Source organism: Lithobates pipiens, unplaced genomic scaffold, assembly GCF_037356315.1.
Source record: "Lithobates pipiens isolate NorthernLeopardFrog02 unplaced genomic scaffold, aLitPip1_a1.2 Scaffold_13, whole genome shotgun sequence".
In the NCBI taxonomy this organism is placed as follows: Eukaryota; Metazoa; Chordata; class Amphibia; order Anura; family Ranidae; genus Lithobates; species Lithobates pipiens.
The window spans coordinates 195522318-195549752 of NW_027507718.1; the positions used below are offsets into that span (position 1 = coordinate 195522318).

The 27435-nt window shown below is 42.5% G+C and overlaps 1 protein-coding gene and 1 long non-coding RNA gene across 3 annotated transcripts in view; one reads left to right on the forward strand and one right to left on the reverse strand.

Moving 5' to 3' along the window:
• CNOT6L (CCR4-NOT transcription complex subunit 6 like) overlaps nucleotides 1–26642 on the reverse strand; it is a 174846-nt gene extending 148204 nt beyond the window's left edge. Inside the window, exon 1 of one of the 2 annotated variants that reach the window (XM_077476085.1) lies at nucleotides 26341–26642. The gene's annotated coding sequence lies outside the window, so the exon portion shown is untranslated. Of the gene's footprint in view, nucleotides 1–26149; nucleotides 26291–26340 lie in introns of those variants that run through there. The other variant, XM_077476084.1, reaches the window with a different exon arrangement.
• The window catches only part of LOC143974557 (uncharacterized), an 84577-nt gene continuing 83460 nt past the window's right edge, over nucleotides 26319–27435 (forward strand). The window contains exon 1 of the long non-coding RNA XR_013272243.1: nucleotides 26319–26418. This is a non-coding gene — a long non-coding RNA (uncharacterized LOC143974557). The remainder of the gene's footprint in view (nucleotides 26419–27435) is intronic.

Sequence of the window (27435 nt, forward strand, 5' to 3'; positions counted from 1 at the left end):
GCACCCATGCACATGCGCAAGGGTGACGTCATGCAGCTAAGGCATATCACAGAGTCAGAGTCCGCAGCCCGGAAGGAATAGGGCCATTAGATGGACGCTGCCCACACAGGGGACATGGTTGTATTCTTTTGCAGGTAAGTGGCACATAATGGGCTAGTATGCAATGCATACTAGCCTTTTATGCTTTTCATTTGCAGGCTACAGCAGCAAGCAAGAGAGGAAGTAAAACCCATCAGGGTTTACTTCCTCTAACGCATACTGTTAAACAGGATAGTTTGGTTGGTTAAAGGCAGCTCCATAAGTTGATCTGGGAATTTTTTTTTTGTTTTGCCCTTCCAGGTGCTCATTGCTGCAAATGCCAGTTATAGAGGACAGTGGCTGTTTGTACTAGCAAGAACACCATGGATTTCACATAAAGGAAGCCCTACGAGAGCAGGAGGCTCTAATACAAGTACATGGCACAGCAGGCACATGGATGTAAACCCTTACAGACCACTTTTTAATACAGTAAGCCTAGAGAAGAGAAGAGAAAAAAAAAAAAAAAAAAACACTACCTGTAGCTACCCCGGATATCTCCTAAACCTACATGATTTAGCCCATGTATCAGCATGTGCCACGTTCACGCCGTTGCTTCAGCTAGTGTGCAGTTACCGGTGGCTCCCGCAAGCATGTGCGTGAGCGACGTCTTCTTGCCCCCCCCCCCCCCGCCAATCACAGTGCCAAAGCCCACGATACACGGAAGTAACTCCGAGTCTGCTCCCAGGTAGCAAACCAACATAAGGTAAACCACAAAAAAAAAAAAAAAATTATATAATATATAAAACCCCAAACCCTGCAAGACAAAAAGGCATTATGAGCCAATATGCATAGCACGATTATGAAAATACTCACCTTAGATCAAAGCAATGTCGCCGATTGGAGCTGTGTACAGGGACACATCCTAAAGGCAATCATTTCATAATGAGCTAGGATAGTATATACAATGAGCGAGGCATCCTAGCTCATGCCTTAGTCTTACAACCTCCAAGTCATAATGTGCTGGTATGCATTGCATACTAGCACAGTGTTACATATTTTATTTAAAAAGGGCACAAGTCCAACCTATGGGTGCGATTAAGTCAGTATTTCATTGTACATCCCTGTATGTTGCGGTCCTTCAGGTGCTTATCTAATTTTTCTTTTAAACCATCGATGCCCCCTGCTGAAACCACCACCTGTGGAAGGGAATTCCACATCATTGGTCGCTCTTACAGTAAAGAACCCTCTACGTGGGTTGATGGTTAAAACTCTTCTGCCAAATTTAGCGAGTGTCCACATCTTATTAAACTCCCTTCCGCAAAAAAGTTTTATCCCTATTGTGGGGTCAACAGTATGGCATTTGTAAAACGAAACCACATCCCCTCTAAGGCGCCTCTCATCACCTCTCTTCATAAATATTCTCCAGACCATTATCATTGTTGCCCCTCTTGGTACTCGCTGCATTTCCAGTACATCCTTCCTGAGGACTGGTACCCAGAACTGAACAGCATACTCCAGGTGGGGAAAGACCCAAGTCTTGTAGAGTGAGAATTTTTGCTTTATCCCTGGAGTTGATTTTTTTAATGCATGCCAATATTCTGTTTGCATTGTTAGCAGCAGCTTAGCATTGCATGCCATTGCTGAGCCCATCATCTCTACTAAACCCCCAGGTCCTTTTCCATCCTAGATTCCCTCAGAGGTTCACCCCCTAGCAAGTAGATTACATTCATATTTCTGCCACCAAAAGCATTATTTTACATTAAACCTTGTTTGTCATTTAGTTGCCCACCCCATTAATTTGTTCAGATCTTCATGCAAGGTTTCCACATCCTGCAGAGAAGTTATTGCCCTGCTTAGCCTAGTGTCATCTGCAAATACAGAGATTGAACAGTTTACCCCATCCTCCAGGTCATTTATGAACAAATTAAAACAGGATTGGTCCCAGCACAGAACCCTGGGGGACCCCACTTCCCACCCCTGACCATTCCGAGTAATCACCACCCTCTGAACTCATCCTTGTAGACAGTTTTCAATTCATGTACTCACCCTATTGTCCATTTAAACAGACCTTTCTTTGTACAGTAAACATTTATTGGGCACTGTGTCAAATGCTTTTGCAAAATTGACATACACCACAACTATGGGCCTTCCTTTATCTAGATGGCAGCTCACCACCTCATAGAAGGTTAATAGAGTGGTTTGGCAAGAACAATTGTTCATGAATCCATGCCGATTACTGGTAATGATACCATTTTCATTACTAAAATCTTTTATTATAGGCCCTTATCCCCTCCAAGAGCTTTCATACTATTGATGTTAGGCTAACTGGTCTGTAATTTCCAGGGATTTATTTTGGCCCTTTAAATATTGGTGCTGCATTGGCTTTTTGCCAATCAACTGGTACCATTCCAGTCAGTACAAATTAGGAACAATGGTCTGGCAATTACTTGATTGAGGTCCCCAAGTACACTCAGGTGCAAGCCATCTGGTCCCAATGATTATTGTTCAGTTTCCCCAAGTCTAACTCCTATTTCTGTCCTCTTCTGTGCTTCCTGTGATGTGTCATGAGGACAAACACTACAGTTTTGGTCACTGAAGCCTCTGTAATAGAAGTCCCATCTCCTTGGCCAGCATTGGACCAGTGCCCTCTCTAGCATAGAAGCCGGTCCAGGAAGGGGGACTTATATTAAAGAGGCCGCCGAGTAAAACAGGGAGCTTCTCGTATGTAACCCGACGACGCTCATCCTGCAGCCCCCCCACGGCAGCAGTAATGGGCACTGACCCTTATTTTGCGTCAACTAATCTATATTTAAAAGAACTTCTTTTCCTGAAACTTCCCTCCTAAAAAATGAAGGTGCATGTTATACAACTGTTATATGCCGATAAATTTGGAAACAAAAGAATTTCTTGGAATTTTTGCTTTCCTCCGCTATGTGTCTTTCGTGTTCTATCTTAGCCTCCCTAATTGCGCCCTTACATATCTCGTTACATTCTTTTCAAATCTGAATGCTTGCACATCGGACATTTTTGGGACCATTGTCATTTATACAGCAATCATTGCTATTTAAATGCACTGATTCCTGTGTAAATGAGACTGTAAATGACACTGGCAGTGAAGGAGTTAACCACTAGGGGGCAGTGTAGGGGTTGTGTGACGTGTTTTTTTATTGTAGGGAGGCGTGGCCTGGCATGTGACATCACTGATAGTCTTTACCTATAACAGGGAACAGACGATCAGCGACAGGCTCAGTAGGAAGCACAGGGAGAGGTTTGTTTACAGACCTCCTCGTTGTTCAGCTCTGGGACCCGATCGAGGGACACCAGCTGCGATCGGGTCCGCTGGTCCCGCGGCCACGGAGCTCAGGACCGGGAGCACGCCGCCGGCAGGCGGCTTGCCACGTAAAGAGCCACGTACAGGTACGAGATTGTGTCCAGCCATGCCATTCTGCCGACATATTGGCGTGAGACAGTCCTTAAGCAGTTAATACGCTTTAATATTAAAAGCAAACCCATCTCCGTTTTGTTTATAAGATTTTATCCCAATTTATTTCTAGCAAGGTTCATCATTTAGGGAAGTTGGCTCTTTTGAAAGTCAGTGTCTGTTCCCAATTGTGTTTCTCATTTGAGATTTATACTGGAGCCAATTGACCTGTGATCACCTAAATTGCCCTGTATTTGCACATCCACAATCAGGTCTGTATCGTTGGTAATCAGTAGCTCTAGTGACACCTTGTTTCTAGTTGGTGCGTCTACAATCTGACCCATGAAATTGTCCTGCAAGACATTTAGGAACTGGTGAACCTAATGCCGTGTACACACAACCGGACTTTCCGGCAGAAAAGGTCTGATGGAATCATTCCGGATATTACGATCGTGTGTGGGCTTCATCGGACTTTGCTTCAAAAATTCTGATGGACCTAGATATAGAAATTGATTCCATCAGACAGATTTGAAACATGTTCTATCAGGAAAACCATTAGTCTGTATGCTGGTTCGATGGACCAAATACGACGCAAGGGAAGCTATTGGCTTTTGAACTTCCTTTTCTAGCCCAGTCGTACATCACCTTCAAAACAAACGGACCGTTTGACCTTTTCTGCCGTAAAGTCCGGTCGTGTGTACGCGGCATTAGATGAATGCGTGGCTCCTTCTGCCTGGATAATTAAAAATTCCCCATTATGATAAATGCTTCCCATTTTTTGCTGCTAATCCAAATTGTGATAGGTTAGTCTCCCCCTCCTCCCTCAGATTAGGGGGCCTATAGCATACTCCCAATATTATTTTACCTTTACCTTCCATCCTTTGGAGCTCTACCTATAAGCATTCTACCTTACTGCCTTATTGATGTAATCTCTCACATTGATATAGAGGCATACCCCCCCCCCCCCCTTTAACCTCTTTATCCTTGCGACAAAGGGAATACCATTGAATTGTTACCAGCCAATCATGGTGCAGTCCATCCCTTGGATAGAACTTGCTACAAACTGAGACGTCAGCCCAGTTCTCTAGGAACCCAAACCCCACCTTACTACACCAGCTCCTCGGCCAATTGTCTACTTCCCCAATCTCCTTCTGCGTTTCGTGTGGCTCAAGGTACCGGTAGTATTCCAGAGTGTACTACCTTGGAGGTCCTTTTCAAGTTAGCTCCCAAGTCCCTAAAGTTGTTCTTTAGGAAACTGTTAGAAAAGTTTTAAAATGTTTATTGTGTGACTATTAGAAAAAACAATAGTCCTGAGACTGATTTGTTAAAAAAAAAAAAAACTTACTTCTGAGCACATTATTGTATTAACTCATTGTATTGTTTTGTCTTAATTAATTAACTCCATAGTAAGTTGTAGAATCATTAGATTTAACTAAATATGATAGCCTAAGAATGTACAGAACATGAATAGCTAATAAAGTGCCATCCTGTGCCATGACAACGTTATTTATGTTCCCTCAGCCAATAGAAGCATAGAGATGTTATTCTTATGGGGTATGTGAAGGCGGGACACAGTCTTTTGGCAGACATTTTTCTTCAGCTTTCGTCCTGTAAGCATGTCTCTCTGTTGTGGGCCACATCAGAAATACATTTTCCTGCTTCTCAGAACACCTGGAGTTTTTACTGATCACAAGGGAAATTCCTAACAGAAACTCTAGTCTGCCTCAGTCATTGGTGCCAACAGTCTTCCCCAGCTCCCCCCCCCCCCCCCAAGCAATTTGTCCACCAGATCAGTCATGTGCCGAACCCGAGCACCTGGTCGACAGCATACAGTTTGGCACTAAAGGTCTGTCACAGATTGCCCTCTGTCCTAAGAATCGAGTCCCCTACCACCAGAATCTCTCAATTTTTTCCCTTTGCTCCCCCACACTCACTGGAGTTCTTCCCCTGGCAGCTAGGAGAGGCCCTCAGCTCTAACAGTGCTGGTCCCTGACTGGTTTCACCAATGTCACTCAATAGAGTATACTTACTCAGCCCATGATCAGACTCCCTTGCATCACCCCCTCTACCCTTCCCGTGTCACCCATCTATTAATTTCTAGTGCCTGTAGCTTTGTCTCCACCCGCCTCTGTGCTGGCCCCTGTTGGGTACATTGCTAGCCCTCCTTTAGTATGGAGGGTCTTCTCAGTGCTGACAGTTGCTTTCCTAGATTCAGAGCCTGGGCTTCAAGGGAAACAACGTGCTTACATTTTGCACAGCAGTTTACGGCAGGGCTCTGAAGGAATGGTAGGCTGTTCCTTTAGAGCACATGCACCGGTGACATCACTGGTGGCATCTAAAAGTAAATATCTCCTAAACCTTGCCCATTTAGGAAATATTTACTGGATCTATTAGGCAAGCCATCTTATTGGGGGAGTGGGCGGCCTATGCTCTGGTGGTCCCAGATCCTGGTCAAGACATTGGGACACAAGGCTGCTAGAGGACACTCCACTGCAGCACAGCGAGTAGCAGATCAAGTAAAACTATGGGTCTCTAAACCGAGGCCCACATTAGGCCTCAGCAAGATTTTACCCAAACCACAGCAACCTTGGCTGGCAATGGATACACTGGTCTGTATTAAAATACAGAGCCAGGGAAATCCACTGCCAGCAGTGAACTACCGAGTCCAAGTTCACCCCTCCCTCGGACATGGTTGATTGGCAATGCTGCTGTCCCCGTCAGAACATAATAGAACAGCAGGGGAGATCGCTGTATTAATAGATAGTAAGTACAGCAGCTCTGACCAAAGCTGTCTTTTTCAATTCGGTCCACTGGGTCAAAATTAAATACATTTCTAAAACAACATGGTTAAAATAGGAATCCAGCCTGAGCTTTTTTTAGGCTGGGTTTCTAAGGGTCACATGAGTGCAATTAGTTTTGCACTCCTGTAACCCATTTTCAGCAGAGAGCAGTCTGAAGTCCGCTCTCCGCTGACATCACCAAGAACAGTACAGGCACCACGTCATCCCAACGTAGGAAGTCTAGATATGACAGCTGCCTGGACTAATGGCAGTCTAGGCGAGCCGCTGATGGTTGCTCCCCACCCCTCCACAGCTCAGAGCTCCAATGAGCAGGAGGCATGAGAACCAAGCCATCGGTGTTGGTTTGGTGGCTCGGTTCTCAGTGAAGAGGCAACAGGGGATAGATGAAGCATCAGGCTGATGCTCCATCCACCTAGGCAAGGAAAAAAAAAATAAAAAAAATAAAAATAAAAATAAAAACCCTTTTCATAACTACTTAGGTGGTCAGACTGGACCATTTTGCTGGCTTAAGACCAGACAAGTTTTTGCAATTCGGCACTGCCTCACTTTAACTGACAAATGCAGTCATGAAACGTGGCTCCCAAATTGAAGTCTATCACCACAAATAGGAGCTTTCTTTTGGTTGTATTTGATCACCCCTGTGGTTTTGTTTTTTTGCGCTATAAAAACAAAAAATAAATAAATAAAAATAATACTATAAAATATCCCCCAAAAGAGCTTTGGCTGTACTTTTTAGTTTTACACTAGTGTCAAAAGCAGGAGTTTCATCTGCATTTTGGAATCCTCATGAAAAACTGTCAAAGATATGTCAATTATGGGTATTGCAGTGGACAGTGTTGGTCACTTTTATATCTGTGCGTTGTGTCAAATGTATCCGACACGTAGCATTTGTCTGGCTTTACCGCTCCCCAAACACCTGTATTCAAGCTGCAAACGCTTCACAAAAACACTCCCATGGTGTTTACAGTGCTTTTGAAAAGCATTACTAGCCTAGATGACCATACAAGAATCTACCATAGAACAGCATCTAAACTTTTCAGGCAAAGCACAAAAAAATATTTTTTTTTTATATTAAAGAAACACCCCACATCTCTAAAACCAATAGGTTTTACATAACACAGCAACAGCCACACACGTAGGAACCCAAAGTTAGAGAGGATTTAATTTCTCAAAGCAAATACACCATTGCATATTAGTATTCCAATGTTTCTCTTGTTTCTTAGTTAGTGCCGACAGAGATAGGGTTGCCACCTCATCCCTTTAACCACTTAAGGTTTGTTAAGTAATTTTTTTTTTTATTTATTTTATTATTCCCCCCCCCCCCCCCCCCCGAGCAAAAAAAAAAAAAAAAAAAAAAAAAAAAAGTCTAATGTTGGGGGGGGGGGGGGGGGGGTTCTAACACCTTAGAGAATATTATGGTGGTCGCTGCAATACTTTGTCACACCGTATTTGCACAGTGGTCTTACAAGCACGCTTTTTGGGAAAATACACTTTTTGAATAAAAACAGTAAAGTTAACCCAATTTTTATATTGTGAAAAGTAGGGATGCACCGAATGGGTTTTTTGGTGCCGAAACCGATACCTAAAATGAAAAATACACTAGGCCGAAAACCGATACCGAAACAGCACCGATACCGAAAATGACTGTTTTAAAAAAATATTTTTATACAGGAGATGGTCAGAGACTGGGGACATGGTACAGGAGATGGTCAGACTGCGGACGTGGCACAGGAGATGGTCAGAGACTGCGGACGTGGTACAGGAGATGGTCAGAAATTGCACACATGATACAATTGATACAATGCAGCCAGCCAGTGTCCCCTCACAGCAGCCAGCCAGTGTGTCCCCTCTAATAGCAGCCAGCCAGTGTGTCCCCTCTAATAGCAGCTAACCTGTGAAGAGAAGAAGAGGAGGAGAGTCGCCTCCGTCGCCTGTTTGATCACAGCAGGGGAACATCACAGCTTGCAGTTCAATAGCTGTGTGTTCCCGGCCGCGCGCCGTCACGTACAGCCCCTCCCCCTTGTCATGGCACTTTGATAGACAGATCACCCGTAGGATTGGACGGATGATCTGTCTATCAAAGTGCCCTGACAAGGGGGAGGGGCTGTACGTGACGGCGCGCGGCCGGGAACACACAGCTATTGAACTGAAAGCTGTGATGTTCCCGCGCTGTGATCAAACAGGCGGCAGAGACGGCTCTCCCGCACTATATAGATATAGCTTTTCATGATGGGCGCACCAGGGGCGGGGGGCGGAGCCCCGCCCCCTACCCTGGCCCCGCCCCATTTTCGGCTCCATTATCGGCCGTTTTTCTCTTTCGGCAAATTGCCGAAAAGGGCATTTTCGGCCGATATGTTTCGGCGGCCGAAATGTCGGTGCATCCCTAGTGAAAAGATAATGTTACGCCGAGTTAATACCCAATACGTCACTTCATAATTGCGCCCGTTCATGGAATGGCGACAAACTTTTACCCTTAAAAATCTCTATAGGAGACGTTTAAATAAATTCTACAGGCTGCATGTTAAATTACAAGAGGTCTAGGGCTAGAATTATTGCTCTCGTTCGTCACATGTGTAGTTTGAACACAGTTTTCATATGCAGGAGCTACTCTCTGCTTCTGCATGCGAGCTAGTCGGGACAGGGTGCGTTAAACAAAAAAAAACCCACACCACACGCACCCCCCCCCCCCCCCTTAAATAAACTCACTAAGGAGGATACTGGGGTTATGGCAGCTAGCTTCTGCCCTAACGATATCCTCCTTCAAACAGCTGATGTGGGCGGTCCGGAAGTGGTTAAACCCAAACACATACGAATTACACAGGTTCTGACCAGCTTTTACCTACAGGTAAGCCTGTATTAAGGCTTACTTGTAGGTGCTGGAAAGATCTCCTAAACCTCCACGGTCCGAGGTCTAGGGCGCACTTTAGAAAGGGCAGATTGTGCCATTTGTAAAGGGGTCATGCTGTGACTGGCGGCTCCCGCACGCATGCAAGTGACGTCACGCGACTCCGGCCAGTCACAGAGCCAGAGTTTGCAGCCCCGGAAGAAAGAGGGGGTAAAGATGGACACTCCCTGCTAGAGGGGACAGCAGTGACATCGCAGGCGTCGGTTTCAGGTAAGCAATGCATAGTAGCCTATTATATACTTTACCTTTGCAGGGAAATAAAGAGGAAGTAAAACCCATCAGGGTTTACTACATACATACACACACACACACGTCACTGACTAGCTTCTCCCACGCTCTCCTGGCTGGAAATAAAGTGTGCAGGAAGGGGGGGGGGGGGGGGGGTCACTGAAAAGTAACTGGGGACATGATTCAAGGGGAAAAAAAAACGAGATCTAAAAATTCTGCTACTAAAAATAGTAAAAACCCGGAGCATGCATATTAGCATGATCACATCACAATCATTTCACAGTCTAGATACTACCAGATATACAAAAAACAAACGTTAAAATAAAAAGGGAAAAAAAATAAACAAAATTAAAAAAAACCCATGCAATAGAACTGAGTACAGTGTTAGGCTCGGTTCACACAGGGGTGACTTGGCCGCCTGACGAAAAAAGGTTCCTGTACTACTTTGGGGTGACTTCAGGCAACTTGAATTTACAGAAGTCGTTTTGCAAGTCGCCGCTGATCGCGTGCAGGTCGCGGCGCTGCAAGTCGTGCCGCCCCTGTGTGAACTGAGCCTAAAGAATGCCAAAATACATAAATTACTAAAAAAAAAAGACCACAAGAAATATAAATCATTACATTTAAAAACAAATATAAAATATTCTATCACTAATAAAACAATTGAGATCAAAGTGCACATTGAGGCCCCTAGGGACAAGAACCCTAGCCTCAAATATCCAGGAAGATTCTCTTGCCCAACTGTCCAATGTAATTACCCCCCCCCCCCCATGCCTCTCTACTCGTTCGATCCCACAGAACATAATATAACTTAACTATCTTCACAATAAAAGTTAACTACCCCCCAGTGGATAAAAAAAAGGGTATTGAAAATACTGAAGGGGGGGGGGATGTAGTAATTTGCCCCGCTGATAAAGAAGGGGGGGGGGGGGGTGTTGGTATAAAGTAAATATATCAGTAAGACATGGAAAAGACAGATTCTATTTTTGAAATGAAAAATTAACTGGATAGAAAAAAAAAAAAAAAAACAAAAAAAAAAAAAAAAAAAAAATTATATATATATATATATATATATATATATATATATATATATATATATATATATATATATATATATATATATATATATATATATATATATATATATATATATATATTTCGCTATTTTAACTCTGAAAGACGCTTATACCCAAATCCTTTGGGCTTCTGTTACTTACAAAAAGTCCACAAAGATCCGGTGGGACCCCTGGCAGAGCCATTAATGGCATAGAGTCTGTATGTTCCAGGCTGTGTCAAAGACTTTTTACAACCGTTATTGGTCCAGATTGAGGCATGTATAAAAAAAAAATATTAAAAAAATACCAAAAACACATTAGCCAATATCTCAGGTCAGTTGAAGGGCTTCAATCATGTATTCTGGCCATAGCAGATGTAGGCAATCTTGGACCTCCAACTGTTTTGAAAAAAGTCCCACGAGACACTGCAAGACCCCGACACAAGCATGACCCCTAGAGGCAGAAGCACAATGTGATTTGTAGTTTCACCACAGCTGGAGTGCCAAGGTTGCCTACCACTGCTTTAAACATCTATAGGACATAAAGAAGCCTTGCCTTGTTAGAGTTCTAACATTACTGTGAGCCATAAAAAGTACATTTTAAAATGTCTGAAATTTTGTTTAGACCACAATTATTTTTTGTTATAGGAGATAAGTTGTATTTACAAACTTGAAGCGTAGCCATGGAGGCCAGGTTTTCACATAGTGTAGCGAACTGCTTCATGTCATGCTGGGATTCTGTGCGAGTGTCCAGAGGAACTCATGTTACAAGAGGTACATAGATGACCTACTGATTTGGAAGGGAGACAGTCCTTTGAAGAGTTCAAGGTGGGAATGGACAGCAAGTTGAAAAATTAAACTGTCAAAATGGTCTTCATTTAGATTTAGAAGTATTTAAAGATCAGGACAGGTTACCGACACAAGAAATCATTTTAAACCCACTGACAGGAATGCTCATCTGCCCTGGGATAGGTGTCACACTACCTGGCAGAGCTGCACAATTGTCAAGAATTGTTGACTGAAGTGTTTCACAATTTTCTATGCAAATAATTTTCTTCGCTTTTCTGAAGCCACAGCCTTCAAAAGAATGGAAGAGAAAAACTGGGCAGTCTGCCAAGAATCAAAACATAATTAGTTGAACTTAGTGCCCGTTCACACAGGGGCGACGCGACTTGCAGCGCGACTCACAGACGCGACCTGCACACAACTTCAGCGGCGACTTGCAAAATGACTTCTGTATAGAAGTCAATGCAAGTCGCCTGAAGTCGCCCCAAAAAAAGTACAGGAACCTTTTTCTAAGTCGGAGCGACTTGAGTCGCTCCTATTAGAACGGTTCCATAGTACAGAACGGAGCGCGACTTGTCAGGCGGCTAAATCGCCTGACAAGTCGCGGTAGTGTGAACGGGCACTAAGTGTAAACATTGTAACTATTGTGTTACAAGACTGTGTAAGTGGGGGGGGAAGTTTAAACACTAAACCTTTCTTTGTTGGTTTCAAGTAAAAAAAAAAAAAATATTTTTTGCTAGAAAATTACTTTAGAACACACACACATATATATATATATATATTTTAGAGGTCGACCGATATGGGTTTTTCTCTGGCCGATGCCGATATTTAGAAATCATGGCGGCCGATATATGATGCCGATTTTTTTGGGCCGATATGTTAGGCCGATTTTATTTTATTTATTTATTTTTAATCCCCCTTGATCTAACACACCTTTCCCACTGGGGCGTTTTCAGGCGCTTTTGGGCTAAAAATAGCGCCTGTAAAGTGCCTGTAAAATGGCTCCCCTGCAGTCTGTGTGAAAGACAGAGTGCTTTCACACTGAGGCGATGTGCTGGCAGGATCTTAAAAAAAAGTCCTGCAAGCAGCACGTTTGGAGTGGTGTATACCGCTCCTCCACCACTCCTGCCCATTGATATGAATGGGCACCACTGCCGAAGCGCATGCAATGCGATTTGGCAGCGGTGCTTCATGGGCGCATTTAACCTCTTCCTTGGCCGCTAGCTGGGTTATATGTGCCCCACTAGCAGCCAAATAGCACCGCTAAAATGATGGTAAAGAGCCGCTAAAACTTGCGTTTTACCATCAACCCCTGCCCGCTCCAGTGTGAAAGCGGCCTTCATACGTGATACAGAAAATTTCTTACACTTAAACATTTAACAAAACAAACCTCCCATCAGTTTACTTGTATGTATGATTTAGATAAATATATATATATAAAAACAGGTAGTCAAAACTTTTGGACAAAAAAAAAAAATGGGCTAACTTTACTGTTTTTATTTTATTTTTTAAATGGTGTATTTTTTCCCCAAAAAAATGCATTTGAAAGACCTCTGTGCAAATGCCGTGTGACATAAAATATTGCAACAACCGCTATTTTATTCCCTAGGATCTCTGCTAAAAAAATATATATCCTTTTTGGGGGGGTCTAAGTGATTTTCTGGCAGAAAATACAGGATTTTTTTACTTGTAAGCAACAAGTGTCAGAAAAGATTTAGTCTTTAAATGGTTAAACTGAGAACTTCTACACACAGAGATGACTTCATTCAATCAAGTGTAAACATTGTATCTTTCTGTTCTTTTCTTGGCAGCCTGCCCAGAGTGGAGGAAAGGGTTGCTATGACGACTAAGGTCAACTTAGACCATTCTATACAGAAGTCATTTCAAAGTCCCGCTGTAGTTCTAAATCGGCTTTTTATCAGCACAAATCGGCCGATGCCGATTATTTAAAAAACGGCAAATATCGGCCGGCCGATATATCGGTCGACCTCTAATATATATTTATATTATATTATATTATATTATATATATTATATTATATATATTATATTATATTATATATATTATATTATATTATATATATTATATTATATATATTATATTATATTATATTATATTATATTATATATATTTTTTTTAGTAGACACCCTATAGAATAAAATGGTGATTATTGCAATATTTTATGTCACACTGTATTTGCACAGCGGTCTTTCAAAGGCAAATTTTTTTTGAAAAATAAATAAAAAACCACACACTTAAAATTAGCTTGTATAAATGTGAAAGATTTTAGGTCGTGAGATTCATGATTTTTATTCCAAGCAAAAAAGAAAACAAAGTTGCGATTCTCATTTTGGCCACAATCGTGCAGCTCTACTACCTGGCTTAGTAACATTTCCAAGGGACTGTTAATCATTAGATTACCTAAAAATTGTTTTAAATAATAATATCTGATATCTTCTAAAGTCCTGACCAATATATTCTTTGAAAAAGGTTATGTTTCCTTTATCAGTTTCCATAGATAAACAGGGAATGTTGGAGATGGATAGAGAATTGTTACAAGATGGCCACCAACATACTAACCTTGGGTTCGAGTATAAAAGTAATCTTAAATTATAATGTACAGTTCAGAAAGGTACAAAGAATTAAGAACCAGTGGAATATGCTAAGAAAGGATAGAATATTAGGATCACTTCTGCCAGTACATTCTAGAAAAATATATATCCATATATATCCTGGAGTCCTAGATCCACCTTAACCACTTCAACCCCAGAAGATTTTACTCCCTTCTTGACCAGAGCACCTTTTACAATTTGGCACACAATGTCGCTTTAACTGACAATTGCGCAGTCATGCAATACGGTACGCAAACAAAATGAGTTTTTTGGTGCCATTTGATCACCTTTTGCGCAAGGGAAAAAAAAATAAAAAAAAAAATAAAAAAAAAAATCGCAATAAGCGTATATTGATTGTAGAAGCTATAACTTTTGTGCAAATCAAACTATGGGAAAGATTTATGGCATTTTTATTTATTTTTACTAGTAATGGCAGCGATCTGCAATTTATAGCGGTATTGCGACTCACAGGTCGGAGACTTGATGCATTTTGGGGACCATTGACATCTATAGGCAATCAGTGCCATAAAAATGCACCGATTAGTGTAGAAATGTCACTGGCAGGGAAAGGACTAACTAGGACAGATTGTTGTCCTTATTTTGTAGGAGCACACAATCTGTCTTCCCTCCCCCGTGTCTTCAGAGGAGAGTGGTGTGTATGCATGCATGCATGTATGTATGCATGCATGCATGCATGTATGCATGCATGCATGCATGCATGCATGTATGTATGCATGCATGCATGTATGCATGCATGCATGCATGTATGTATGTATGTATGTATGCATCCCTGTGCCGGCTCTCGTGCACGTGATCCATTCTGCTGTAGTATATCTGCGTGAGCCAGTTAAACATAAATACAAAAAACAAACACATTTAATATTTTTTGACTGGTTTATATGCCTGTTGGAAGTGCCTGGCATGTTGTCAGGCTAAGACCAAATCAGAAAATGAGGAAGGAATTTGCATCCACTAGTACAGGAAAATATTAAATGCAAAACTTAACACCCATAGTGGCACAAGCGATATTTAGGTGCGGGCATATATTGGCCACATCTCCAGAGCATATACATACAAGAGTGGAGGAACACATTAAAATTAAGAGGAGTGAGGAGTGGTTATACATAAAAAGGTGTCCAAGCATTTCAAATAGGTTCACAATAAGGCCTCATGCACACTGGACGTTTTTACAGTAGCCCCCTCCCCAGTGGATCAAGATGCTAAAACCGCAATTGCAAAAAAAGTTGAAAAACCTCACTGCAAAGCTACTGCCGTTTTCATGTTATTTTAACGTCCAGTGTGCATGAGGCCTAAAAGTTCAAGTTCTTTTACATTCTGGGGGATAGCATGAGTAAAGAGGCAATGGAGGGGGGGGCGTTAGACAGTTGAGCAAGAGAGAATCTTCCATAGGGGCCTCAATGTGGACTTTGCTCTCAATTGTTTTATTAGTGATAGAGGAATATTTATATTATATTATATATATATATATATATATATATATATATATATATATATATATATATATATATATATATATATATATATATATAGTGTCCATACCAGTTATCATCCCCAGAGGGGAACACTGCTGATTTGACTCCTGTATAATGTGAGTCGTGTGTGAAACTGGTAGAGGCGAGCGCATAGGTTTTTTTTTTTTAAATCTGGGTGAATGGGTTTATGTTTGGATCCACTTCAGTCACCATTTATTTGCATGAACTTTGATTCATTCATCACATTCAGTGGACTTAATTATGTTCTCTTATGCATTTAAGTTTATAAATTCATTTGATTCACTTAATATAGCCAAAGAACCGTACATTTAGAGCTGAAAGGATTAAAATCTGGTGGAAGATGACCCATTTAAAATCTGACTTTCGCTTTCAACTTTAGTACTATTGCTCTTTTGTTCACCAGACCAAAGTCTCCAACAAATAGAGGTTTTTTTGTCATGGCTTTATTTCAATTGACATCCCTAGTTGATCTTGCTCCACCAAGAAATCTGCTTTGTGGCAAAGCACAGCATCTTAAAAAGCCATTGCCATCATCTCCATGGAAAGCACATACTAAAAATGAGCAGAGTATGGAATTTCTATTTAAATAAATTAAGGTTAATTGGTACACATGCATGCGATGAACAGGAATCCTTGATGTGGGTTTCAGACAGGAAGTGTAGGGCTGCAACTAACGATTATTTTGATAATCGATTAGTTGGCCGATTGCTTCAATATATTAATTGGATAACAAAACAAAAACAAAGAAGAGGGGGGAAGTTTATTCTTTAAATATCTATATACAGCGGTAAATCTAAATAACCAACTATATAATTAGCCACTTCTGACATCTCTCCTACATGATAAATTCATAATTTTTTTGAAAACAACTTAGAACCAAACATGTTTTTTTAGCAAAGACCCTAGAGAATACAATGGCAGTCATTGCAACTTTTTATCTCACACGGTATTTGCGCAGCAATTTTTTCAAACGCTTTTTTTTCCAGAGAAAAAAAAAAAAAAAAAAAAAAAAAAAAAAAAAAAAAAAAAAAAAAACAGTTTCATTGCTCTCACCCCAACATTCGCGGCGATACCTCACATGTGTGGTTTGAACACGTTTTCATATGTGGGTGGGACTTACATATGCGTTTGCTTCTGTGCATGAGCTCAAGGGGACAGGGGCGCTTTAATTTTATTTTTTTTTATTTTTTTTTAATTGTTCACTTTAAAAAAAAAAAAAATTTGATTACTTTTATTCCTATTACAAGGAATGTAAACATCCCTTGTAATAGGATTATGTCATGATCGGACCTATTTACAGCAAGATATGGGGTCTTATTGAAAAGACGAAGACGAAGACGAAGACGAAGACGAAGACGAAGACGAAGACGAAGACGAAGACGAAGACGAAGACGAAGACGAAGACGAAGACGAAGACGAAGACGAAGACGAAGACGAAGACGAAGACGAAGACGAAGACGAAGACGAAGACGAAGACGAAGACGAAGACATCACAGCTTCCCAGCTGAGGCGGCGCCAGTTTTTGAATGCAGAGGCCAGACATGACGTCATAACATCGCGTGCGGCCTCCGAACGATCATAGAGACTCCGATGACCATCTGGTCTGCCGGAAATCTCCATGATGAACATCCGGGGGGAGGCCAGTGGATCCTGTGACCGACTCACTGACGGAAGTGATGAGTCGGTAAAAGCACCGGAGGGCAGCGGGAGGGACGCCCCCTCCCGCAAGAGCTATCAAGCGGCGAAACAGCCGCTATGATCGTTCTTATGGTGCAGGGAACCGCCTGCTGAAAAATCCAATATCTGAATGATGTCTGTAGCTACAGGCATCATTCAGATATACCCCCCAGAAAGTCAAGGATGTCCACCCGGCGCGAAGTGGTTAGGAAGCAAAATCTTTAATCCACTCTGAGAACAGAAGAGATACTGTATTATAAAAATAAAGGGGTATCTGGCTTTGCAGTGATTTTTACCCTTTTACGGCCGCTAGCAGGTGGGTAAAAGCATCCCGCTAGCGGCCAAATAGCGCAGCTAAAAATAGTGGCGTTTTACTGCCGACGTCGACCCCGCGTGAAAGGGGTCTTAAGCTTATGCAGACATGACAGGGACACAGCCCACTCTGCTCTATGGGCAGCCAGATGTAAACAGATCACCTGTTTACACCAGCATTCCGATCTAATCGGATGGAGGGGAACAGATCCCCTTAGGTTTGATTGATCAGACATGTCATGTGAGAGGGAACTAAGTTTACTGGAATCAGCCAGCCCAAGTACTGACCCCTGGTTGCTATGGGTTATTTGCTATTTGCATTTTTTTCCATCTTACTGTGAAAGCTTTTGGATGGTTCAATTTAGAAACAAGCGAAGGTCTCTAAAGTTTTGAGTCTTTGAAAAGCTCAGCTGAGACAGGACAGCGGTATTCCCAAATACACTTAATAAGCTGGGAAGTAGAGGCAGTAATATTTTCAAAGTCACTGCTGAATCAGCCTAGGAAAGTGTCTCTCAGGGACAACACTGACGATTCAAAACATAGGGCAAAAAATAAAAATAAAAAGTGACCAGATATGAAATGGGGCACTTCTACATACACTGAAACAGCAAAGTCAGGGATATGAGCGTGATCTCTCAAGAGACACTATACTGACTTGTCCAGGCAAAGAGTGCTGCAGAGCCAGGGATGCAAGCAAGAGACATTTCCAGGAATCCTGGATGGGTGGCAGTAGAATCTAAACTACTGAAGTCAAATCCACTTGTCAAAAGGGAGCTGGGTGGAAAATTGCCAGCCAAAACAATGACTGTATACAATCAGCTGCAGAAATGTATAAAATGTATGGCCAGAATAAAATGTGGCATATCCATTTTACAGGTACAGAATGCTACTGAGACAGTGATGGGGGCAATACCAGGTATTCCAGGGACACCCCGGTTCTGAACATAAATTCTGTAAAGTAAAGGCGGCAGAGTCAAAAGGACAAAACTGTACATCTTCCTTTACCACATACACCAGTATATAGATATTTTGTTGCAAAAAGAGCATTTCCAACATAAATCACCTAGTCTTCTTACATATTGAGAAACAAAATTAAACTATACTTGATTATTCTGTGGCACAACACAGCACCAGGACTTAACAGTCTCAAAATGGACTTCTATTTGCCAAAATAAAAAAAAAAGCCTTCTCCAGTTTCTCTTGCCCTTTTTGTCCAGCTTTAGCAAGAAAAGCTCAAAGCTGTGTGAAGACACTATACCTGCAAGCAAAAAACGATAAAGCAATATTGCGCAACTATATTTTGGAAGAACGTTGTGTTTTTGTGCTTCCACAACTGCTTAGTTTTGTTTTTTAAAGACAGGATTTTTCTAGATTGCTTTGGCTACCATTACTAACCATAGCAACAGTTTATCCATCCCTGAAGGCACATAGTAAGGAAGTAGAAAAGGTACTGAAAACAGGTTTTATGTAGGATTGTAAGCCAAGCACACATTTCACAAAAAAAAAAAAAATTTGACCTAGGATAGTCTTGTTTTGACTAGCATATGCTGCAGAAAACACATTTCTTTCATTGGCTTCATTAGAAAAATCAATAAAGGTCAGAGCCTCTCCAGCAGTGAGGATTCCATAGACAAGCAAGTCCAAAAGAAATTGCTATATAAAAAAAAAAAAAAAAAAAAGGGGGGGGAAATAAACTACATAAAACACAGAAAACTGGCATAACAAAAGAAATCCTCGAGTGGAGAATTATGTGAAAGCTAATATTAGAAAATAAAAACAACGCGCTACTGACTAGAATCTCCACAGCTGCTTTTGTTTTCTTCTCTTAGGCTGAGGCTATGAGAGTGTCAAAGGCACCTCCTCTTCCTTCCTACAGATCTCACATATACATCATGTGAGAAAATATATGCATTAAGTACACACACGCACGTTATGAAATCACTGATGCAGTAAGGTTTTGTTTTTGTATTGCACATTGTAAACTCCTGACAAAAGCTTCAACTTGCTCCGAGGTGGTCTTACAAACCACAGTACATAATCATTCAGTATTATGCCACACTACAGACCCAGAGCTTGGAGGGCCAGTTTACAGTGCAGCATTTAAGGCACGCATTACATGGTGCTAAAAATGTAGGTGAAGTGCCTTAGAATTAAAATGGTCTTCTCCCATCTCCACATGTTTTGGGAAATACAACATGTTCGTTTTGTGTGTTGAGGTCCACTGAAATCAACAAAACCACTAGTTTGAATTTGGTTTGCAACAGTAATAACAAGCCTCCCTTGGTCAATTGCTGCTTAATCCTATACACTCCAAAATTAGACATCAAAACATGTGTCATTGCACAAAAAAATAAAAAGCTAACTTTTAGTTAGCGATTCTGCACTCCCACAGGCTCCCTTCCACTCAGATAGGCTACATGGGCACTGGTCTTTTCTCCCCTATGCACTGACGATCAGGGGTTCTCTGAGGTCAAATATAATGATGTAGTGTCGCGTGAGAACTAGTATAAGGCAACATTTTTGCGCATGCCAAAAAATAAAGAGTCAGGGACTTCTTCCCCTGCATTTCTGACAATAGGACAGCTCACTGAAATGAATGGGCTACCTACACACAGAACCCAGGACTGTGTGAACCTAGACCAAAAATCAAATCTGCAGCAAATAAAATGCTTCACAGAGAGCCCTTTGCACATACTAATAAAATAGAAAAATATGTGCAATCCTACAGAGTGATTGTATCATATGCAATAATCCCACTACTTAGTTTATTTCAGGTACTTGTATAGAGCCGTCAGTTTATGCAGCGCTTTACATACACAAGTCTCTGCCCCCAAGGAGATTACAATCTAAGGTCCCCAACTCACATTCATACATACACATACTAGGCCCAATTTAGACAGGACCCAATTAACCTACTAGCATGTCTTACTTTAAATGTTATCTAATGAAATCTCATTAATTTTAGACAATATTATATGTCCTAAGATCACCACCTACAACACTGGCACAAACTGCAGACTAAGCAGCAGTGTAAACGATGTAGGCTAATGAAAGCCATCAGAAAGTGTACTTTGTTGCAAAACTGATTTTTTTTAACACACTGTCATTATGTTTCAAAATATAGCTGTCCCCAACAACTATATCATGAAAACAGTATGTGGGGGTAATGTAAAATCCAGTGAAAATCAAATAGATCATATAATACTTAATCAATGTCTTAAATGCCATCTCGCGCTAAATAAAAGAACAAATCCTTTAAAGCAACGTTATCAAAGTAATCTAAAGCCTGTGTCCAGGCTCCACAGCTCACCACAATGTCAGTTTATTTTCCTCATGGGCAAGAAAGAGAGAAGAAACAAAGAACACACCAGAGGGAAGTGCATAGTTGCAGCAGGAAAGTAATGGAAAGCAGAAGGAATGAACTAGAAAGGAGTGAAGCGCACAAAGATCACAGGAGCCTAAATAGAGAAACGATCAGGAGCTTTTGTTAAAAGCGGAGCTGAAACCACGAGCAACAACTCCGCTCTCTAATCAGATTGATGGACATGAATACTGTTCACTACGATCCAATAACTGATCATCTGTCAAGCATTAAAAAAAAAAAAAAAAAAAAAAAAAAAAAAAAAAAAAAAGGAAAGCATTTTAATGTTATGTGAAAAGAGTAAATCACATAAGCATATTTTTAGCATATAGTTATTTAGGAAGCATCTGTAAAGTGCTGTATAAAGCTTTTAGAATGTTGTAGCAAAAACTTTCCCTTTTTTTGAAAAAGTGAAAAGGTTCCCGCAAGTTGCCAACCACCACAAACGTTGCTGGCGAGATATGTTGCCAAGCAAACCAACATAAATGCAGTGCAAATTGTATGTGTATGCTAAACCCCTTTCAGAACAGGTATGGATGTTGCCAAGAAAGCTTCAAAAAAAGTTACAATCAGCAAAGCCTTGCCATTTACATCTAGTGACAGCCATAAACCGTTTACATCTCAGCCAATTCAGCAGGAACTGGCCAAGAGGCAAACCGTGTGTGGGCAGGCTAAATGTACAAAGTTGATCAATTGATCATTGGGTACAACCAGCCTGACAGATTTTACAATAATCAGCCATCCCCGCCGGAAGAATACAATCTCTCGGCAGGAGAAATTCCCGCAAGCACCGTCTGTGTTGATGGGAGAATCATACAAATTTCCTGCAACCAATTTGCACCGTCTATCACTATGGCCTACCTAAGGGCTCAGACGGCCAGTTAGTCCGGTCCTCCTCTGGCAGACACACGTGCATCCACCTCGGAGCTGCATGCAGACAGCCCATGGAAGTTGACACACAAGTAGCAACTACAGGCAAACACAAACGCATGTTATAGTCTGATGTGCAGGTGGGTGCACGGATCCAGGCAACCAATACTGCTTGCATGTCAAAATAGACAGTGTGGATTTAGAGATCTATATTGCTGGGCTATTGTATTCCTACAGCTGCAGCATCCATCAGAATACCTGAACAAAGAGTGCACACAGCTTTACACAGTTGCTGTTTGGCCGAAACCAGGTGGAAAATTGTCGACCAAAGGGCATCCATGGAACAAATTTCCATGAAAAAAAAAAAAAAAAAAAAAAAAAAACACCCCACATACACAAGGAAATATGATCAAAAATACATTTAAAAAAAATGCCCATTGAGAGTGGGTTTGAAATCGTGCGAGTTGAGCTGAACTTGCATGCTTTCAAACCAGCAATGCAATCCAATTGCGGGAGCGATTTAACAGGCATTGGTGCAGTTTCATGCACCGATGTCTATTCAAATAGCCACCGAAGTCACCAAAAGTAGTACAGGAAATACTTTTGGGGATCGCTGCAGCGTCACATCATGTCTGACGGTCCTGTTACTGGCGTTTTGACATGTCAATTTGCAGTTTAAAATGGCCTGATGTGAACGTGGGCTTAAATAATCAAGTTTCCTCAGATAAGATCAGGGGTTCCCATTTTGTTGCTGGAAGTACTTCCCTGAAAACATTCTGCGTTCAAAGTATACTTTTTTAGAAAATGCTACAAAGTATATGTAGGCCCAACTGCTAACATCTCATGTAAGCTTTAAAGTGGTTGTAAACCCTTACAACACACTTTGACCTACAGGTAAGCCTAGATTAAGGCTTACCTGTAGGTCCAAGAAATATCTCCTAAACCCATACGGTTTAGGAGATATTTGCCCGAATACAGGCACCGCTGTCTACAGCGCATGTGCCGTAGACAGCGGCGCGCAGGCGCACTAAGCGTGGCATTTCCAACAACGGAGCTGCCGCACATGTCGGCTCCCGTGCGCGGGAGTGACGTCATCAGCAGCGGAGCTACGAGACCCCATCGAGAAGATGGATGCGCTGGACTACAGGGGACAGCGGTGACTTCGCTGGCTCCTGTGTCAGGTAAGTGACACATAATGGACTACTATGCGATGCATAGTAGTCCATTATGCTTTGCCTTGCAGGGAACGAAAGAGGAAGTAAACTCATCAGATCCTGCCAGGAAGATCCCAAATCAGATGCTTCCTGTTATGGGCTAACAAAGCTCTGTTCCTCTCACAATCACACATCTGTATTGTCACCTCGCCACATGGGCATCTGAAGGAGACTAGGCTAGGTCTTGTGAATCTACATTTTATTGTTAGTTTATTTTTTTGCCCCATAGACTTCAATCGGAGCGCGCACACACAAAAAAAAAAAAAAAAAAAAAAAAACGCTGTACCCATCACTCCCCCCAAGAAGGAAAGGGCACCAGCGTGAATGAACAGGCCCCATAGCAAATAATGGTTCTCCTTGTTGTGCATGGTTGCCTGTCAGCCAATAGGCTTGCAAACCTTTTTGGTCGTTTTGTTGATCAATTCCTGAAGTGCAACAACAAAATGAAGAATCCGCTTATTCTCAATGTCTCATTCATGCATGTATTTTGCGTTGCTTTAAGCTTGAAAGACTACATGATCTTCTTTGGGGCAGAATCAGCCATTTTAGCCTCGAAAAACGAATCGAATGCCTGAAATATAACATATCCAAGTACTCCCATTTAAACATGTACGGGGCCAAGAAAGTGCAGTTCTACAAGAAAAAAAAAAAAAAAAAAAAAAAAAAAGCAATACCTCTAAATTGCCTGGCTACACTCACAGCTGTGGGGCTGAAATTGCACAGGAGCAAAACAGGCCCATCTCAATGCACCTTGTGCATTGGTGGCTACATCAGTTTTCCTCTGCTTTTTCCCCTCGTGATGTGACCAGTAACATGCTTTCTGTATAAGAGTGCCCCCACATTGGATGAAAAGCACAGGGGGCATAGTAGCACTGTCAGTCTGGGAATAAGAGTTAGGCTCCATTCACATACGCACTTGGAAAATGCAACTGAGAGAAAATTTACCCTCTCTGGCACCAAGTCACATCAGAGTACTGCTGGCACCTGTTCAGTTCACTGCAAACAATGGGCTGCGACTTTGTGTGTCCAAAGTCGCACAAGCATGAAAGGAGCCTTATGCCGCATACACAGGACCGGACTTTCCAGCAGACTAGGTCCGACGGGATCAGTCCAGACAATCCGATCGTGTGTGGGCTAATCTGATTTCTCCCCCCCCCCCCCCTTTCGAAAAATCAGATGGACCTAGAAATAAAACATGTTTCAAATCTATCCAACATACTCAATTCTGATTGACTCCATATTGAAAATGAAGAGGTTACTAAAGTACAAAAATTCTCCAACAGAATAAAAACCTCGGAAGGGATGTCATGCATTTGTGGACAACAACTGTACCGATTAAGGTCAAGTTGACACTTATGCAAATTGGATGGGGATTTCTCTGCATCCAATTCGCATGACAGGAGATTGTGATCGACTCGCAAAGGAGCCAGGTCACAGGTTCTGGGTGGCCACATTCCACATTGGAAAGGGGTCCTGTGCATCTTTGGCTCCGTCTCAGGTGTAAATTCAGCCAAAATATATTAGGACCTGATTCGCACCTGAATCAGTGTACAGGGATGCACCAGACCCCCTGCTGTGACCCATACCGGCACAGCCTGAACCCAACCAAAATGAAAATTGTACGCGCTTGTCCCTTTGGAAGATTTCTGAGGAAAGCCGAGTACGAACAGCCAGATTATTGCACGATTGCTTAGAAAGCGGCATTTATTTTAAGATTTTCTAGTAGTGTGTACAGGCCTTTAGATATACTAGTACTACAAAAAAAATAAACCCAAACTCCAGCTCACACTTTATAAGCACTTACAGTAAAGCATGCCATAAACCGTTCAAAACGAGTTCAATTTAGCAGGAACCGGCCAAGATTGGAAAAGTTAATGGGCAAGCTAAACATACCAAGTTGATTGATCGACTTGGGTACAACCAGCCTGCCCAATTCTCTTGTGGCTGCTATAGCCTCTAGCAATAATCACAAGCTTCCCCCACCGGGAGCAGACAATTGCGCGGCAGGAGGGATTCCCCTATCAGCACTGTCTGTGTTGGAGGAATCGTGTGGGTTTTTTTTTTTAGAATGATCAGCTTTTATGGAAAGCCTTTATCCAAAAAGGTCAGACTGTTAGGCCAGCCATACATGGTGCAAATTTCTTTCCTCCAACTACGGGTTAGAGGAAAGAAATTTGCATCGTGTATGGTGGGCCTAACAATCTCTTTTTTGGATAAAGGGTTTTTTCTACAAATAAAAAGCTGGTCATTGTAAGAACCAATATCAGCAATAGTTTCTCGTTTCGGTAAGAGTACATAAACACTGAGGTGCTTTTCAGGAGTTTCCACGCTAAAAATAACACCTGAAAAGCACCTCAAGCCTCCCCAGCGTGAAAGCCCGAGCGCTTTCACAGTGGGGTGGTGTGCTTGCAGGGCAGGGGAAAAAAAAAAAAAAAGTGCCGCAAGCAGCATCTTTGGGGCTGTTTGGGAGCCGTGTATACAGATACGTACACTGTGGGGGTTCCAGCATCACATCCGAATCGCACATGGTTCACTCTGACATCGGCAAACCACTGTGGGTGTCAATATAAAGTTAATGATACCCCCAAAATCTATTTGCAGAACGCAGTGTGAGCTGCGGAATCTGATCGCATTGGGTCTGAATGCCCATGTGATCCGATTCCAGGGTGAACCAGAGAAAGAAAGAAAGAAAAAAAAAATAAAAAAAAAAGCCCTACGCCATTCCGGTACGCATGCGATGAGATTTCAGCCATAAACTCGCATTGCGCAGACATTGCGTGTGATATGCACAGCATGGTATCACATAAATATGAACCCGGCCTGACTGAATCACCAGAAGACTAGAAAAATTTATTCCAAAAAAATAAAAGATAAATATGAATGCATCCACCACATCTAAGAATTGGTACGTCGCACTATAATACAAAAAATGATTGCTTTTGGGTTTAATACTGCTTGAAAGCAAAGCAAAGAAGTTTCTTTACAAAAAAATAAAATAATATGTTGTTTACCTATACACAGGACCTATCATTCCTCATTTAAATAAAATATAAAAAGAAAGGAGTGGGGGGGAGTGAAAGCACACCTAAACTGCCATTCTTGATTTGATAGTAGTGCACCATGGGGCTCCAGGCCAGCATGGAAAGTCCCAAAGTTGGGCAGAGGCCTCCATGAGAAGAGGATTCCCCTGGAAGGAAGGAAGCGAGTTGAGGGCTCCACAGGGCAGAGAGAAGTGGGGGGGCCCCCCCTCACCTCCACTCACACGGGAAGTAAAGCGTGGCAAGGCCTCATCCTGGGGGGGGGGGAGATTAGTGAATACATACACTCCTGAATACATACACTACTGTGGCAGACAAAGCGCCCCCCTCCTTCTCCTCACCTGCATGCAGCGCCTCCTGGCTGTCCGCTAGGACTGGTCGGTGCAGGCCGAGCTCTGGCTGCCTGTGGTCGGGGGCTGAGGGGGAGCCGATAGACTGTAAATACATGCAGGCAGCCGGAGAGAAGAGGGGGGGGGGGGGGGGGGGGGTAAGTCGGGGGGAGAGAGGAGAAGACTGGCCGAGCTGAAGTCACCTGAGGCGGGTACGCGGTGTCCCCAGTGTCCGGCCTGTTTAGACGAGGCGCCCGCCAGCTGGAGGAGTCAGGCGAATGGTGAGCTGAATAATCAGGGTGAGGAGGATGTGTGTGTACACAGAGGGGGCATAAAAGGGGCGTTCACAGGCCGAGGCGGGCCTTCCTGAAGAGACGAGAGGAAGAGGAGGGGACATGGCCGGCCCGGAGCACACTCACCTCACACTATTTTTAGTCGGCTGTTGGGGGAGTCATGACTTTCAGCCTAAATAGCAGCCAGGGGTGGGGGGACACAATATGGAGAAACTGATAGGGGGCCGAATATAAAGGAGGGCGGGGGCTGACGTCACCTGTCAGGACGGGACACACAGAGCCCAAGATGGCAGCGTGCCGGAAATGACACTCTCCTGGATGGCAACACTTGGACGAATCAAGCAGATGTACATGCAGAGTCCGGGTTATTACAATCACTTCAGAGATAATGTCCAACCAGTAACCTCCAGGGAGAGTGTCCCACCAATTATCACATCCAGAGAGAGGAGACTACCAACAATCACCTCAGAGAGACAGTCCCATCAACAATCACCTTAGAGAGAGTGTCCCATCCACAATCGCCTCCAGAGATAGTGTTCCACCAACAATCACCTCAGCGAGAGTGTCCTGCCAACAATCACCTTAGAGAGAGTGTCCCACCAACAATCACCTTAGAGAGAGTGTCCCACCAACATTCACCTCCAGAGATACTGTCCCACCAACAATCGCCTCAGAGATAGCGTTCCACCAACAATCGCCTCAGAGAGAGTGTCCCACCAACAATCACCTCAGAGAGACTGTCCCACCAACAATCACCTCCAGAGAGACTGTCCCACCAACAATCACCTCCAGAGAGACTGTCCCACCAACAATCACCTCCAGAGAGACTGTCCCACCAACAATCACCTCCAGAGAGAGTGTCCCACCAACAGTCACCTCAGAGAGAGTGTCCCACCAACAATCACCGTGTGTCCCACCAAAAATCACCTCAGAGAGTGTCCCACCAACCATTCCTTCACCTAGTGTTTGTAGTATACTATAGTAGCTCATGTTTTCCAGAATCTT